General features: G+C 35.7%; 2 protein-coding genes across 4 annotated transcripts in view; one reads left to right on the top strand and one right to left on the bottom strand.

The window, feature by feature from the left end:
• The window catches only part of LOC118273121 (endonuclease/exonuclease/phosphatase family domain-containing protein 1), a 262,956-nt gene extending 250,175 nt beyond the window's left edge, over window positions 1–12,781 (bottom strand). Inside the window, exon 1 of the mRNA XM_050696313.1 lies at window positions 12,771–12,781. The gene's annotated coding sequence lies outside the window, so the exon portion shown is untranslated. The remainder of the gene's footprint in view (window positions 1–12,770) is intronic.
• LOC118273222 (zinc finger protein ush) overlaps window positions 1–17,567 on the top strand; it is a 196,856-nt gene that overhangs the window by 70,386 nt on the left and 108,903 nt on the right. The window lies entirely within an intron of this gene.

Here is a 17,567-nt window from a genome sequence, read left to right as displayed (position 1 = left end):
AAAAATTAGTTTAATTTTTTTTTTATTGTATAAACCGTAAACGAGCATTCGCCTCACCTGATGGTAAGCAATCGCCGCCACACATGGACACCTGAAACACCAGAGGTGTTCTAAGTGGGGGTTAGAAACTTAAGAGTCGTTGCGTGAAATTTTCGACAAACCGTAAAAAACCCACTACTACTTTGCCCAACCCGTGATTTTCCTTTCTCAAAAAACCCCTTTAGGATGAAGGCCCTATATTTAAAGAATCAACACTAAAAATATATAGGTCAAAAATATAATGTAAAAAAACGTTTGTTAGTCAACCCACATGTCCGTATGTTCACATAGATACTCGTAGGTATATAGGAATACTAGCATCAACAACACATATTGCCTACTACATAGATATACATAAGTTAACGCTTGTTTTTCCTTGACATGCTGCCAGTAAATAACAGAAATCAATACATAACTTGCATATAAATATAGCACATTGTCTCAATGATAATCCCTATTTTAAATTTTCTGTTAATGGTGATAAGAATCAAATTTGCTTACAAAGTAATTGTAATTTGGAAAAAAATATTAGGAAAATAAGCGATATCTAAAATATTTTGATTAAAATAATTGAAAACACTACAGCCTAATTAAAATTTATTTTTGAACATTTCCGCAATAGTATAATAATACTAGACGCAACGTCACGCCTTTTATCCCCGAAGGGGTAGGCAGAGGTGCTCATTACGAGACGTAAGGCCGCTATACAATGTACACCCACTTTTCACCATTTGTGTTGTAAGTCCCATGTAATAGGGGGTGAGCCTATTAACATATGCTGGACATCATTCCAGACTTCGTGCTACTAATGAGAAATTTTCGAAAAGCCGAAATAAGCCCAGTAATACTTTGCCCGACGCGGGAATTGAACCCGAGACCACTTGTAACCACTTGACCAATGAGGCCAATGAGGCAGTATAATAATACTATTATTTAAATATTAGTACCAAACTTAAATCCTAACGTCCATTGCCCGTTAAAACAGTATAATCACCTAATCACCGCTTTGAACCCGCACTAGAACGGAAGAATGCATTAAGTTCGCATATCCGTGCCCATCCATTGTTCTGCACAGCGCTTATACTGAATGTATGGGCTATAAAAATGTTAATTGTATAATGCTACTGCACTATTTTCTTTCATGTAATTTGCCATTTTGGGTAGTAAAATACGCTATAGGTTGTGTGGTCTAATGTTTGAGCTGAAGCGGTTTTAACATGTGAAAGTTTCGGGTTTTATTTTCATGGTATTCTGGCATTATTGTGCTTGTAAGTAAATAGTCAATTTATAGGTTTTCAATCGACATTAATGATTATTGAGGGTTTTGATTAAAATAAGATGTATTACAAAAAAAAAAAACAGTGAATGGTGTAGAGAGTCATGCTTGACCGGAGTGATACCACAGCCTCACAAAAAACCGACGTAACACAACGCTTGTGTTGTTACCGGAAGCCCAATTACGCCCTTCCCATCTCCCCAATCCCACAAAAACTCTTATATTCCTAACCCTAAAAGGCCAGCAACGCACTTGTAACGCCTCTGGTGTTTCGAGTGTCCATGAGCGGCGTCGATTGCTTATATTATATTATTTTTTAATGTCAGACAATACCCGCTGCAGCTCACAACTTACGCCCAACACTAAACGTTGATTCGACAGCAGTGTTCTTGAAAAACTATGTAAATGTGACATGTAAAGTGAGGTATTAGTTGGACTCGCCCGCGATACGGCAAGGCAAGGCATTAGTTGGACTCGCCCACGATACGATCATGAATACATATAAAAATATTGCTCTAATGTTCATGCTAATACCCTTTTCTTTTCCAACTTTTTGATATTTCGATATAAAGTTTTTCTAGTTTTTTAGGTTTTGTGTTTATGTCGTATTTATTTATGACTTGAGTAAGAAATAAACATTCTTTGCAAGGTGATTTCGGTATTTTTTATTGTTAAGGAAGGAAGGAATTTATTTATTAGATCTGGATTTAACTTTGAAATATCTAGTTTATTTGAGGTAAAATTTTATATGATGACTTATCAATGATTTATGTGTTAGTAATTTAGTTTGTTAGTTTGGAGTACCTAGCAGGTTACCGGGGCTCCGGCTCGATGAGCAGGACGGGACGGGGTCGTTTTAGTCAGTAAGAGTCTAATACCCTCTCTTGCCTCACCCAAGGCGAGAAACGTCATTGGATTATTTTCCTCCCTCATCTACTTAACAGGATGTTGCAGTTACTAGCCTATGTGAACGTTCTTATTATATTTATTCAGGCAAACTGAATTTCTATAATTAACAAAAACTTAATCAGTATTATCACACCATTACAAATTAAAACAATCACTTTTAAAACACACCCACACACACTTACGCAAAATAACCCTTGAACGCCGTCCCAACTTACAATACGGAAAAAAAATAAATGACATAAGTAATACAAAATCGACAAGTTTACGATAATCGTCGGGTGTAAATAGCGAACAATAAAGTATCAGTCTGAGGGTTAACGTAGCTGCATCGTGGGGTTCGGTGCCAAAATGTACCAATCTATGACTACCATTTACTTGTGCCAAAAAAAAAAGTTGCGAAAAACTTATTGTGGATAAATGTATGCTAATGAAGTTGGTCTATTTGTGGGATGTATTTGGTGTATGTAGTTCATTGGAAGAGGGGTTATGACTGTGATTACTGGTATTTGAGGCGAGAAGTTTTAGATAATAGGGTAGATGACTCATTTTTATTTGAATGTCCGTCTTGTAGATAATTTTAAAATATTAGACACATATTTTTATTTTCTTACGGAAATAAATTCTTTCGAAGTTATATCGCGGGATGATGTCGCGGGATTAATTATATATACATATTATATAACTTCACGCCTGTCTCCTGTGGGGACACTGGACCGCCAATTGCTACGAATCTTATATACCTCTTTCGCTTCATCAACAGTCATCAGTCTTTTCATGCATGCTCAATTAATTATGTTATGTTAAAAAATGTCTTCACACACTTAAAAATAACTCCAGAATGCTACAATTATTTGGATGAAACTTAAAGGTGCTTAAAGTTCTTTATCGTTATAAAAAAATATCTGATAACTGGCCCTCTGTGGAGGTCAGCTTTTTATATGATAAGATAATAATGAGAATTAATTCTCTGATATTGTATCGCCTGGGATAGGTTTGGCGCCAACCTAATGTGTTTGGGGTAGTTCGGGATCATTCGGGTGTTCTCGGGTTTGTTCGTAAGTGTTCGTAGACATAAGAGTTTTAAGGAAGGATTTTTCTTGCAATGACCATGACTAACTCGTTGTTCGAGTGGTCAGTAAAAAATCTTGGGTTGATTCACGATTCGGACAAAGTGTTTTAAGTTTCAGTGAAGACTCTAATCGTGCCCAGAATTTGACAATAAATTCCTTCACGTATTGTTTTGACGAGGAACTCGACTAGTTTCAAGCCATGCTAGAGGCTCATATTCTATTCATGCTAGAGGCTTATATTCTTCTTAAATCAATACGTGAGTAAGCCGATAACATAATATTTAATTTAGTATGTCTCACGAAAGTTACAATAAAATAATAAATTCCCTATTAGGTACATGACATTGATTACAAAACTGCTCGTTCTTCTCCATAGGAATTTTTGAAACGAGCAAATAGCTTCACTAGTCGTGACTGACCGACAGACAGACGTTGTTAATATATTATAATATTTACTTTGACGTTCAAAATTGCCTTCCTAGTCTATTTGAAATAAATAATTTTGACTTTGAAATGTGGGCTCTGTCTGTATATCCCTTCGGAAGATTGTAAACTTATGTCATGTACATATTTTAAGCACCATCATCACGTCATCACAACAAATCCTTCCCAGACTTCCTCAAACATTTAACGAATAACAACAGCGTATATTTCTACCTAGATTCCTATCCGCCATCTTGCTCATCCGAAATCTGCAATCTGACGTCATTAATCTAAGGCTATCTGCACACGAGTTGCAACTTACAAAATTCACGAAAAAATCTTAAAAAACTACTCTGTGATAAGTTGGCCAGTCGTTTCTGGAGATAGGTAGAGTGAGATAGGAGATGAAGAGATAGTAGCTAGACTTTTAGTATTGTTACTGTTAGATAGTGATTCTGGTGATGTTCCTGAAGGGAATGGTGAAGAGTAACAGTAAACAGGTCTTGTTTAATTTAAAGTAGTCATAACCGCAGTAAAAGAAAATACCAGTGTAATAAAAGGAAGTAAAAGATTTCAAAAAAGTCTGTTTATGGAATATCTAAATTAGTACACTTATAAGTGTAACGGTTAATCAATAATACAGTAAGCACCACTAACAATCCTAATTATTCCATAAAACTGTGTAAAACAAATCATAAAAACAAAACCATGACGAATACTAACAACAAAACACATACTAAGAACACAAAACACAAAAGTTTTAATAAACTGACAGTTGTAACTGATATCAATCTAATAAAACTCTCGTAGGACAATATCATCGAAGTATACGAAAAAGGGCGTAACGATATACACCACGAACTAACAAGAAAGAAAGAGACAAAAGAGAAAAAAACTCAAGACTACCAGCGCGAACGCATCTACTAACAAACGAAGATAAAAGCGACAGCATCGATTTGTATCGCTTACATTGACTGCTCCACAAGTTGTTAGTACAAGATGATTCAAACAAAAAGAGTGATGGATATAGAATTGTTTCGTCCACTTGTTTCTGTTTGGTTGTATTTGTCGTAACAAATAGTTCATTGTTCAGCGTTTGAAACACTAAACGGTACGACGCTATCGACATTCGATCGGGAGATTGTCACCATTATTTTCTTGTTTATTGGTAGACACAGGTTTATGGATAATGGTGAGGAAAGTAGATCTCGTATAGTTCTGGGTGGTTTCGTGTTATTGATTTATTTTTTGGTCATTGTTTTAATTGAGGTGCGGATTTATTAAATATATTCTGCGATTTGTATTGTAATGGTGTTGTAATGGAGGATTTGTTATAATGGGTGTCCCAAAATTAACGCAAGATTTGAATTTGCCGCCATTTGTGCAGTGAAGTGTTGGCAACCCTGAAAAAACAGCAATTTGACAGCTAACAGTATAGGGTTATTAAAAATGGAGCGTTACACGATAGATCAACGTGTCTTCATTATTAAAGAATATTTCAAAGACATTTCCAGGTCGTGTACTCTCTCGTTTCGGTGATCAAAATTGGCCTCCTAGATCGAGTGATTTAACACCATTAGACTTCTTTTTATGGGGTTATTTGAAATCACAAGTCTATGTCAACAAGCCCACTACCACCCGTGCATTAAAGGAGGAGATTCAACGCTGCATCAACGAAATTCAGCCACATTTATGCAGAATGGTAATGGAAATTTCAACAAAAGAGTGCGCATGTGCATGCAAAGCCGTGACGCCATTTGTCCGATGTGTTATTCCATACATAACCCTATTCTATGTACTTTACGAGTCAATAAAAATATAACTATCAAAAGACTAAAAACGGCGTTTTCTATTTAATTCAAATCTTGCGTTAATTTTGGGACACCCTATAGAAATATGGTCATGTTTTTCGTCATTTTTACTATTGAGCATATGCCTTGGAGTTTTTTCCTGATGATGTATAAAATTAGACTTGCCTGCTATACCATATCATTCTTATGAGATGACAAGTTGCCGTTAAGAATAAGTTTTTATCAAGTCGGTGCACCCTTGCCTAACCTTCTTCAAGGTACAACTTAATGTTATGTAGTTTTAATATCTTACACCTTAAATCAACACCGAGAAATATTTCCAAAGTCAGTAACATAAGAATCAACATCCAACAATATTATCATCCACACGAAATCACAGTACCTTTCCTCTGAAGTTTACAATCCGAATCAAAGGTAACTTGATCTTAACACGGCTGACCCTATAACAAATGTGTTAAACGGTTTGGAAGTATAAACACTAGACGGCATTGTTCTTGCGATAGCCATCTCTACACAAAGGAGTGACGCGTATCGTGGTAGCGGCCCCACATGACAAATGAGAACTGCTCGAAGCCCACCCAAAGAGACTCCTGTATTATGAGACACCTATTAAGTTATTCTGATTGTTTGAACTTTCAAATTGATAGTGAGGTGTGCTTGTAAAGATATTTTTAATAGTACTCGCTGTACATGGAATTGGTTGATAGTAATCGCTGGTTGATTGAATAGCGCCGTGTTGATTGTTTTTGTTGTTAAGTTCAGATCTTGTTAAGTTGAGAGATCTTGTGGTTAAGATACATGATGCTAAATATTAATTTTTTGTACACCAAATATTATCATATTTACATGTTTGAAATTGATATCATATATCTTTTTAGATTTTATTTTTGGCCCCAAAATACGTCCTTGAGGAAATCCATGCAATTAACTCAGTTTTTTCTTGAAAACTTTCAACCTTTCTCACTAACTACAGTGGAAACCCATGATTTAGTCACCGCTTAAGGTAATGTAAACATAAATAACAGAATCTTGTGAATAATTCTAATTCTCTGGAGTGTACATCAGTGTCCAACGCTTACGTATGTACCCTCGCAGTTGACTATCAGGAGCGAGGATCTTGTTTAAAGTAATAGTATCGTCGCTCGATAGTGTTCAGCCATTTTTCTTGTGTACAACAAAGGATGAAATCGACCGTGTGTTGCTAGTGCTGTAGACCTTTAGTTATGAGCGACTGCGGACGTGATGTTGGTTTAAGAAAAATAGATTTTGTTTGACTGAATTTTAGGTTTACTTTAAACTGTTAAAGATTTTATTTTGGGTTTAAATCTATTACAAATCTGATAGTTTTAAATAATATTCATGAGCAGTCCAGATTCAAATACAAAATTTTGTTTTTGATGAACCGTAGTAAATTTTTCCTGTTGTAGTAATTTTGCTTGAGTTTAAGTAGTTTTAAGTTAAAGAAATTTCTTGAACATTATCACCTATGTCAGTCTTATTTCTAAGTGTTTCCTAAACGGTCGCCAATGTCTTGTAACTTGGTCATGTCCATTCAGCCGCAGTGGGACGTCACCTCCGCCCTCTATCGGGTGTTTAATGATTCACTCGATCGCTCAGATTACAGCTTATTATACGAAATATGAACAAAGGTGACAAGATTAGCAGATACAAAAGGGAATCGTATTACACTCAGATGTTTGATTCTTTCTTGTTTTTCTGTACACACTTTTTTGCGTGGGATAGCCATGATTTTTTCAAGGTGGCTGGACTGGAGTGATACCATGGCTTCAGTTATGGCCTCTTTCCAAAAATGCCTTGCCCCTCCTGGTAAATAGATTACACAAAACCAAATATTCACAAAAAAACAACAATAGTTAATTGAGATTAATTCAAAAAGCTTGAAACTCATAATTGACGAATCTATACAATAAACAAAACGATGTGTGTCTGCAGACAACTTGCAATCATTTAATTCTAATTATAACTATGTAGTTACACCATAATGTACCTATGTAGAACAGATAATGAGATTGAAAAACAACTCCTTAAATACAATAATAGGTAAATTAAATGGAAACAATAACATGAATCCAGTAATAACTGGACTAGTTATCCTGAATCATTTAATTTTGTAAAACCACTTAAAATATATTTTTAGCAAATTGATAGCAATATTCTTTTGTTCGACACCAATCAACGCGGTTTTTGAAAACAAAGAAGAAGGATATTATATGTTGTATTTAATTAACGGACATAATATATGACATGTGGCTGATATACAATTAGGTATTAACGATTCTATGGGTAAAGACAATGCTTTTGCCTGATAGATACAGGTAACGATGTCGGTTAGCTATTATGTTGTGGTTTTTACTACAATTTACCTATTTTTTTGTAGATAAGTGCCAATTATTGCATTGAATAGTAAATTATTATATTTATAAGTACATAATAAAAATAGATACATCATTCACATCACACCAACAGTCTATAAGAAGTGGCCACTGCTGACCAAAGTTCTCACGGAGAAGGTTTGAGCGTTAATCACCACGCTTGCTCAATTGGGGCTGGCGATTTTAAACTTATAATTAGAAATTATAATATAGTTTAAATCAATCATTTTGATGTTGAAACCAACAACATTGCCATTATATGCCCGTTTCCTCAACAGCTGTGTCCTAGGTCTCCCCTAGAGCATAACCTTGAACTTGATATTCCGTTATTCGCATCCAATGAATTTCTAACACCTATGGATCATTTTTTTCACACAAGATTTGAAATAGATTTCAAAGATACCTGTCAGCAATAAGGAAATACCTCAAATTATGTGAAACAGCTATAATGGCCAATTTGCTTTCGTTTTACACACTTAACAAACCGATTTTATCTAATTGATCTCCTACTAACAGTTATCAACAGATGTTTGATCTTGTAAAATTTGTTTTTTGACCCTTATTTCAATCTCCACTAAGTTTTTATTCGAATATTTCTTAACAACTTCCTTCCACAATCGTTTTATCATTCATTTATTATAGTTTCTATTGCTTATCTAAATTCGAAATCTTAAACATCAGTTTGTTCATGTGTGATGTCGTAAGAACCTATTTATTTTTTAGCTCACAAGTCGATACTCTCATTCTTTATTACAATTCATTTGCATACGTTTTTCTGACTTAGATTTATTGATTTTAACACATTTTGATCGTATCGCCTTAGTAATTTATGTTTTTGTATAAGCCTCGTCATTGACAGATTGTAATCGAGAAAAATCGGCCAAGTGCAACTCGATTGGGGCAATTAGTATTCAATGTAGTAAATTATCTTCATCCCACATGGTTAACAGATCTATAAAACTGATGACACTGTTCATTAGTCACAATTAATCAATCGACGCTGTTCACGGGTCTAGGAGAGTTGACTATGAAGTTGAGTCCATGTTTGATGGCGGCATAAAATTTGTAACTTGACCTCTATTTAATTATAGCATCTTCATAAAGTTTTAATGTATCTCTGTGTGGTGGGTCAATGTGGGAATTTTATTTTACATTTAATTTCGTCATTTTGATTTTATCAAGTAGAACTTTTATTTCATTGATATTGCTTTTGTGCCTGTATTTACATCAATACACAAGTAAATTATCGACGTACTTATCCTATTTAATATTATAAAATTAAATGCTAAACTTTGAGTCCATGTTTGTATGTTACTTCTTCACATCAAAACGGTTGTAGAGATCAAGATGAAATTTAGAACAAGTGTAGGTTATGGTCCGGTAAAATACATAGGCCACTTTATCCCAAAGGAATAGGTACGGGAGATGCCGCTGTTAGAAGCTAGTTACTAAATATAGCCTTTAAGAGGTCTATCATCTTACTATCTTACGATCAACCGAACACCACCAAATGTTCAACATATGATTAATTCACTAAACGATATACCTACATAAGATCACACAGGTGCTATTGGCTTCATACGTAATAAGCGACCAGACAAGGTGTATCAGAACGCTACGTCTTATCGTTCAAATGGATCTTGCTTCTCTAATTAAAGTTTATGCACCTTTTTTCAAGTAGATCTTTATCATCATGAGTTTGGTCACGATACAGTATTAATTTTATTAAAGCAACGCTATTAATAACAAAGTTATCATTGTAAATATTATTCTGAATGCTCCTTAAGATGTCTTTCGGTTTGACTTTTTGTTCGTTTGCTTCAACTTCATCTAGATCGATTGTTGTTTATCTTGATTTAGTTTGTTGCACATCTGTATCTATAGTGTTATCATCTTCGTTGGATTTGCAGACGATATTGGTTAGTGCCTTATGATCACCCTTTGCAAATTCTACTTCAGTTTGTTGGTCTATGTCGTTTACTTTATTATCACACACAACGTCACGCCTCTTATCCCCGAAGTGGTAGGCAGAGGTGCACATTATGGCACATAATGCCGCTATACAATATACACCCAATCCGAAAAAAGCCCAGTTATACTTTGCCCGACCCGGGAATCGAACCCGAGACCTCTTGTCCGGCAGTCGCACTTACGACCACTCGACTAACGAGACAGTCGAAGTTACTTTATTATCTTTAGTATATAACACTTTTCATACAACCACTTCAATCATTTAAACTAACCTAGACCTCATTATCTATAACTAGAATTATAATCAAGTCAGATTAAATTCAAAGAGGAAATAGTATCTATTGTTTTAATGTAATCGATATGGTCACTTGATTGACAGTAACTTTCACTGTAATCAAACCCAGACCTTCTCGGACCGAGCTATGCTAATTACTTGAGTGGTTCCAGATCAACAGTGCAACGGCCTGGTTTTGAACGCTTGACCTTTCGTTTGGCTGCCCGATGTAGTTATGGTTAGCGAAAGTTCAAGTTGATTAGTTTTTTTTTTTAAGGGGTAAAATCATCCAATTACTTCTCCCACCTTGGGCGAGGCGAGAGGGAGTGTCAGACTCTTACTGACTAAAAACCACCCCGTTTCTACTCCTGCTTTTTGAGCCAGAGCCCCGGTAACCCGGTAGGTAGGTAGTAGGTCCGCAGCAAAGTTGATTAGTTCTAGCATAAAATGGTTGAGATAAAACGTTCCTCATCTTAGTTTCTCTTTTTAACCGACTTCATTAATAGCTACATTGCCAAAATCTGTTAGTACTTAGTCTTAAAGCAAGTCAGTTCAATATAAGATCCCGATAGCCTTTCCTAAGTCAAAGTCAAATCATTTATTCCTATTAAAGCATAAATTATACTTAGGTACTTTTGAAACATTTACAAAGAAAGAAATAAACAATAGTCTGTCAGTCTGTCCGTCAATGAAGCTAGGTGCTCGTATCAAAGTGTAGCTTCGAATAGAGAAGAACGAGCAAGAAACTCCACTCCATCCTATTCTATCTTCACACAAAAACTACAGACCTCTTTAACATTCCTGTAGCCTGGTCCAAGGTCCTGATGACTCACGTTCTCCGAGACCAGGGTTGTCACAGATTGAGTTTCCGATACATGCTATGTTCCAGGGAATCAACACGAACGAATAACACTCGATCGGGACCAATTTCGCAAAAACTACACAACACGATCGCTTGTTCTGATCGTTGATAGCAAGGTAGGGTTTGCAGATAGAGATGTGTGACCTAAGCTGGTTGGAATTTGACGGTTAGGAGGTTTGTGAGGGAACTGAGTGACTAAGGGCTTGATACGAGGTGGTGGCAGGAGAAATAGATAGTAATTTTAAAATGTCGAACTAAGATTGATCGATTTCAATTTGTGTCTATAGTGATGTATAAATAATATTTTACGCAGGTTAAAATCTTTTAAAAATAAGCTAAAAAACATTTTACAAATAAAAAACTACGTCCTATAATTAAAAAAAATATGAAACAATTCACACTAACAACTACAAAACCGACACACAAGAACACGAACAGACAAAACAAAAAAATTAGCTACAAAAAAATTCCGAAATTATGTTTCGTTAGCTGCTATCCGTACGAGCAGAGCGCGTATCGTACGATCTAATATTATTCTGGGAACGGCCTTAATAAGTCACTATAGAATGTTATCTACACCATTTTATCGGTTCAAAAGATAAGCATCTCAATCCAATTAGATTCACAATGCAATATGGGTCGTCTCAGCAACTTATGATGGCCACTGTGTATGTTTTCAGTTTTATACGCTTTTGGGTAAGCATTGGAACGTTGTTTTACTAGTCTTTATATGTATAGCGGTGGTTTTGGTACAATTTATGTAGTCTTTGATCGTTGATGGGAATGTCGAACATATAACAGAACTTAGTTTTTTAGTATAAGTAACTTAAGTATTGTATTTTTTTTTGTGTGATTTGAATGTATAATGTTGATGATAGGTTAGATAATCAACTGTTGTGTAATGCAACACGGGTTTGAAGCACGCAGCAATTATTTGTAAGTTTGTCAATGCTCCCAAAATGTATAATTGCAAAGTCAAAATTATTTATTTCAAATAAACCGGGAAGGCACTTTTAAAAGTCAAAGCAAAAATATTATGATATAAAAATGTGTGTCTGTCGGTCAGTTGCAAATTTGGAAGACAAAAACAAAATCTGAAATCATTTCTGGGTCGAAAAAAATATTAAAAATCGCAATCTACAATAGAAGCAACTACTAACTACAAACAAGGTAGTCAACTTGCTTAAGTTGAAATATACGAAACAGGTGCTAAGCTTAAATGAGTCGTAACAAGTTATTTCATATTAATTGGTAATTAGCTGGGGCAGTATTAATAGAGAGAGACTAACATCTGGTTAGCCATTTAATTTATTTAGTTAATTGTAATCCCGTTTGGACTTATAAGTCATTAAACGCAATGATAAAAATATTTAAGACTGACTGCCAATAAAAATCTGTTGAAGGCAAATCCTCCGCTAGCGCCGGTCACTTTTGCCCCCCATGGCGTTTAATGTGTTATTGTATCCCGAAATGTTACCGTAATACGTGTCCTACGTTATAAGAAAGCGAGTTTATTGTCATATACTGAGCTTAACTCCAGACTATCTGCAATAGCACATAGTATTTGAAATAGCAAAAATTTCGAAATATCTAGAATTATCCAATGCTGGATGCAAATAGCTTATAACCAGCCTATCTGGGAGTCATTGGGGGAGTTGGGGTAGGTCTATGTTCAGGAGTGGACGTCCTGTGGCTGATATAATGATGATGATGATGATCTAAAGCTATACACAGTACAGTACATACAGTAGCCTGTGTTATTGGCCTATCAAATATAATTGATTCATTGCATCCGATTGCATCTGATTACAGTAAACGATGACTGGGTTTCTTGGAAAAAAAATTCTGGAACTCCGTGACACACATTTCGTACTGTGATCTGTCATACAAATGTACAGACTGCGATGCATTGTTATTCTTAGTAGCTATAATCTTATGACTCCCTTGAGAGAAGTATACTATAGGTGGTCCTCAAATATATTAAGTTTTTGAAGAGCATGTTATAAGTCAGCCTCGTTTAGTAAAGTTTACGTCTGGTTTGGACTAACAAAACAGATGAATTTTATGTTGAAAATTCCTTCCAACGTTTTGTTGCGCAAAATAATACTTAATAGAAGATCGTGATGATCGTGTATGGACCAAATGTATTTTTTCCAAAAGTATGTACCTCTTTAAAAAAATTAGACTCGAGTCTAGAGGATCCAATTTTCCCAAGCAGCTGCTACCTAGCAGGTTTACCCCAGCTCGAAAAGTAGGAGTAGGAACAGAGTGGTTTGTAGTCACTAAAAGTCTGACACTCCCTCTCGTCTCACCCAAAAAGAAATTGGATGATTTTCCCCCTTAAAAAAAAGAAGATCCAATTTTAAGGATGAAACTTTACACTGAAAAAGTGATAAAAAGATTTACTTATGATTATTTATTTTCATTCCACTACTTTGGTGGTAAATGCCTATTAACACCAAACACGACTAAATCGACCTCATTTCGAAAAATGTAAATATTGCCCATTGCCCTTCGAACTCAACCGACTACACTTTATAAGAAACATAATCTCACAGATCTAATCGGAGTCAAAACAGTATAAAAAGCACAGCATCTGTTCCGAATCAATGTAGCGAGATCAGATTACAGTCTCAAGGTGTCTTAGGCAAGGCATTATGACAAAAATGTGCTTCGTGGAATTTCTGTTACAGTGATATCAAGTTGTATTGTGTATATTACATTAGTTTTTGACCCTTTACTTCTGGATTGTGAGGTTAGGAGATTCTGTAATCTGTCTTGTAAGACCAATAAAATCATCTAATAACTTCTCCCGCCTTGGGCGAGGTTAGAGAGAATGTCAGACTCTTACTAACTAAAAACCACCCCGTTCCTACTCCTGCTTTGCGAACCGGAGCCCCGGTTACCCGCTAGGTAGTCCGCAGCTCTGAGTCAACCTGTACTCTTGCTGTTGGTATCGTGAAAGCCAACTACACATTTAAGATACGCTCTTTAATAACCTATACACCGATTTTAACATGACTGTTGCAATACATTACTAACTTCATTCAAATTAATGTATTAAAGAGGCACTTGTAATTAGTCTGCAACCTTCTCTGTCCTTCTTTAATTTCCTTTGTCCTTTAATGATTACACCTTCGAAGGTAGCTGGCGGGCGTGGTGACCTAACCGCGGTGGTAATTTGATCGACCGATTATCAGCTACCATCTCGCCATCACATAAATGTGGTAGCGACAGACAAATATGAACAGTAATGCTATGATAAAATAAAGTTTAATTTTGTGGAAACCCCCATGGTTTTGTGTAAGGAAGAACTTAGGTATACGCTTTACACTATGAACACTACAATACAAGGTATTTGAGTAGAATGACAGATGTATGGTATGCTTTTCATAAATCAGTGGTAGTCCTAAAAGTTACCCGGAGCTGCGGTCTACCTAGCAGGTTACCGGGGCTCCGGCTCAAAAAGCAGGAGTAGGAACGGGGTGGTTTTTAGTCAGTAAGAGTCTGACACTCTCTCTTGCCTCACTCAAGGCGGGAGAAGCCATTGGATGAATTTCCTTCCTTAAAAACCTAATAAAAATGCCATAACACAATGGTATTATTACTGAGAGTATTTTACACCAGAAACCCATTTTTCATAGATTTTTGCACTTGCTTAAACTAACCAAACACAATTAAACTAATGAACATAATCACAAATTGTTTTGCTACCGTTACTCAGGGGCTGGGGGAGGGGAGGTAGATGGTGGTGATAACGTATCGATTGACCGCCTATCGGTACATCAACGAAACGAAACGCATCAGACCCGATACGTTTCGATACCTGTACCTATGTGGTTACGGTCTGCGGTTTATTTTGGTAGTGGTTCACGGTTTATTGTAAGTGGAAGTTATTTATGAGTCATTTGGTAAAAATTTTGCGAGGTTGTCTTGTTGGTGTGTGGTCGCAAATAATATGATTACATCATAAGGTACAATATTCGATTTTTATGAGATAGAGTACAAACGAGCATACGGGTCATCTGATCGCATTAAGGAGGGGACTGACTTCTCTGTTCGAGGCGAGACAGAGTGTCAGACTCTTACTGACTAAAAACCACCCCGTTCCTACTCCTGCTTTTTGAGCCGGAGCCGCAGTAACCCGCTAGGTAGTCCGCAGCTCCGGGTCGGTCCTGGTCCTCCTGTCTGATAGCTGATGACCAATGTTGTCCATGGACGGACACTATAGGCTACTCACAACATCAGTCCAATTTCAAGTGCATTGCAGGCCTTTGAAGGGAGTGATTGAAGAACTGACGTAACTTCTCTCACAGTAAGTGTGATTTTACGCCAGTTTTGCAAAAAAATGGTATCTCAGTCTGTCCTGAACGTGTTTGTTTGTGCGCGATTATCTCGCATTTGGTTGAACCGATTTTGATGTGGTTTTCAGCATAGTATTTTCAGACTTAGGAGAAGGTTTTAAGGAGAGAAGGTTTTAAGGTTTTAAGGCGGTAAAGAAAATTGAAGGTTCCCATTTTTATAAGTTTTATAGTATCACTCCAATTGAACTGGCCTTGTCATAGAACTCAAAAGTCACGGCTACTTAATTGACCCTTCCCTTTTACAATTCAATTCAACCACACCACAGTAATTGTTTCCAGCCTAAAAATCATTTAATCTATCAAATCCACACCGACAGACAGATTTCCGTACAACAAGTAACCGAAACTATAATTTTAAAACAATAAAATAATACATTGTACCTCAAAACACAGACAACAAGGTTACAATTAAAAGTCATTATGTAAATTTAATTTTATACAATTGTAACCACCACTTAGATGATATAGAGATAAAAATTATGAATTCAGTAGCTCACTGAGATAAAAATCTAGATGGACAGACAGAACTGGGAAGAAACGAAATAAAAATAATAAAATAACCATCTCATATGAATTTTTGAAATTATTGTGAATCAGCCATTCGCGAATTTAATTCTGATCTTGGGGTTTTTAAACCATGTTTTGCTATCGTTGCATCTAAGTTTGCCGTTTAATGTTTATCTTCTTATATATTTCGATTTTTAATAAATACAATAGGTACATCTTTCAGCATTTGTATAGAGTTTTTATTTTACTTACATAACATATCTAACGTTTGTATTTTTGTTTATCATATATTAATTTGATGAATATCAGAATCAATCTAATTCATATATTGACTTGTCTATTCACTCATTCCTATAGCATTGAAATGCCATCATTGTATCTATGGGACAGACATTCTACTGACAAACATCGAGTTTTGCGAAAGAGATCGATGATCGAATATTAATATTAATTGTCTAAATTTTGTATATTTTTATTTTCTCTATTTTAATTTTTATAAGGTATTGAGTAATGTAATTGGTTTATACCGTTCCATTCAATTAAATAAATAAATCGAGATTTAAACACCTAATACTTAAAAAAAAATGGCGTCAACTACCACAAAAATTTCACACACCTAAAACCAAAGGGGTCTCAAAAATTCCTTGGCCACATGACGGCCGCCACATTAAGAATCCATTAACTTGGTCCAATACTGATTAATGTGTTATCTCCTCTTATCACTAGGAGCGAAGCGGGTTGATTTATTCTGGGACTTATCAACATGTGCCCGGCGCCAACCGACTATCGGTCTGGGCTTTCTTTTATGAATTTTCGACGAGATATGATGTACTTAGCGGTCTCTGTTTGATTTGTGCTTTTGATGCCCTGCTTTTATATGGGATATAGTTTTTATTTTTGATGTAGATTTGTTCTTGTTTAGGCAGTTAAATTGGTGATAGGATCCGAAGCAGGAGTAGGAACAGGGTGTGATTTTTAGTCAAAAAAAGTTGCTAAGAATGCAATTTTGTCATGGTGAAGGCAAAGGATTGAAGATGTAATACATCACCAATTTAAAGTCACATATATCCAAAATCAAACCTAAATCTACCGAAAAAATCCATAATTTAAAACAAACATTAAAAACTTTTTGCTCATTGTACATTTATCCATATACGGTACAAGTGCGCGTACGCAGCTCAGTTTAATAGCAGTCTAAGATTCGGTACTGATCCCGCGATAGCTACCAAGGTTATGATTTACTAGATACGGACGCAGGTGGCTGAACGGTAGTGATGTGAAATGTTGGGACTGCGTGCAGTTTTGCGGGGAAATATAAAACTATTTACTTTTTACTTTTTTTGATTTTTTTTAAATCTCGTTGTGAAAGGAAAAGTAATGGTATATTTGGGGTATATTTAATTTATATACAGGTTATATTATGAGTCCATATGGTCAGATTCTCTGCTATTACTGTATTAAACTCAAAAACCCCATCTAGACTTTGCATAACCAAAAAAATCCTACTTCTAACCTAATCTTCTTTATTCCTTGCTCCAATCCTTCTCTACTCTTCTCTTACCAGCCTGAGCCCTCCTATATTTACACACACAACTCTGCCGGCCAGCTTTACTGTTCTAACTGTGATCGAATTTTTAAAACTAAGTTCGGTCTGGCCAGTCACATCAG

The sequence above is a fragment of the Spodoptera frugiperda genome, chromosome 1, assembly GCF_023101765.2.
Source record: "Spodoptera frugiperda isolate SF20-4 chromosome 1, AGI-APGP_CSIRO_Sfru_2.0, whole genome shotgun sequence".
NCBI classification, from domain to species: Eukaryota; Metazoa; Arthropoda; class Insecta; order Lepidoptera; family Noctuidae; genus Spodoptera; species Spodoptera frugiperda.
Note: the sequence above shows the minus strand (reverse complement) of the source record. Positions and strands in the feature narration are given on the sequence as shown.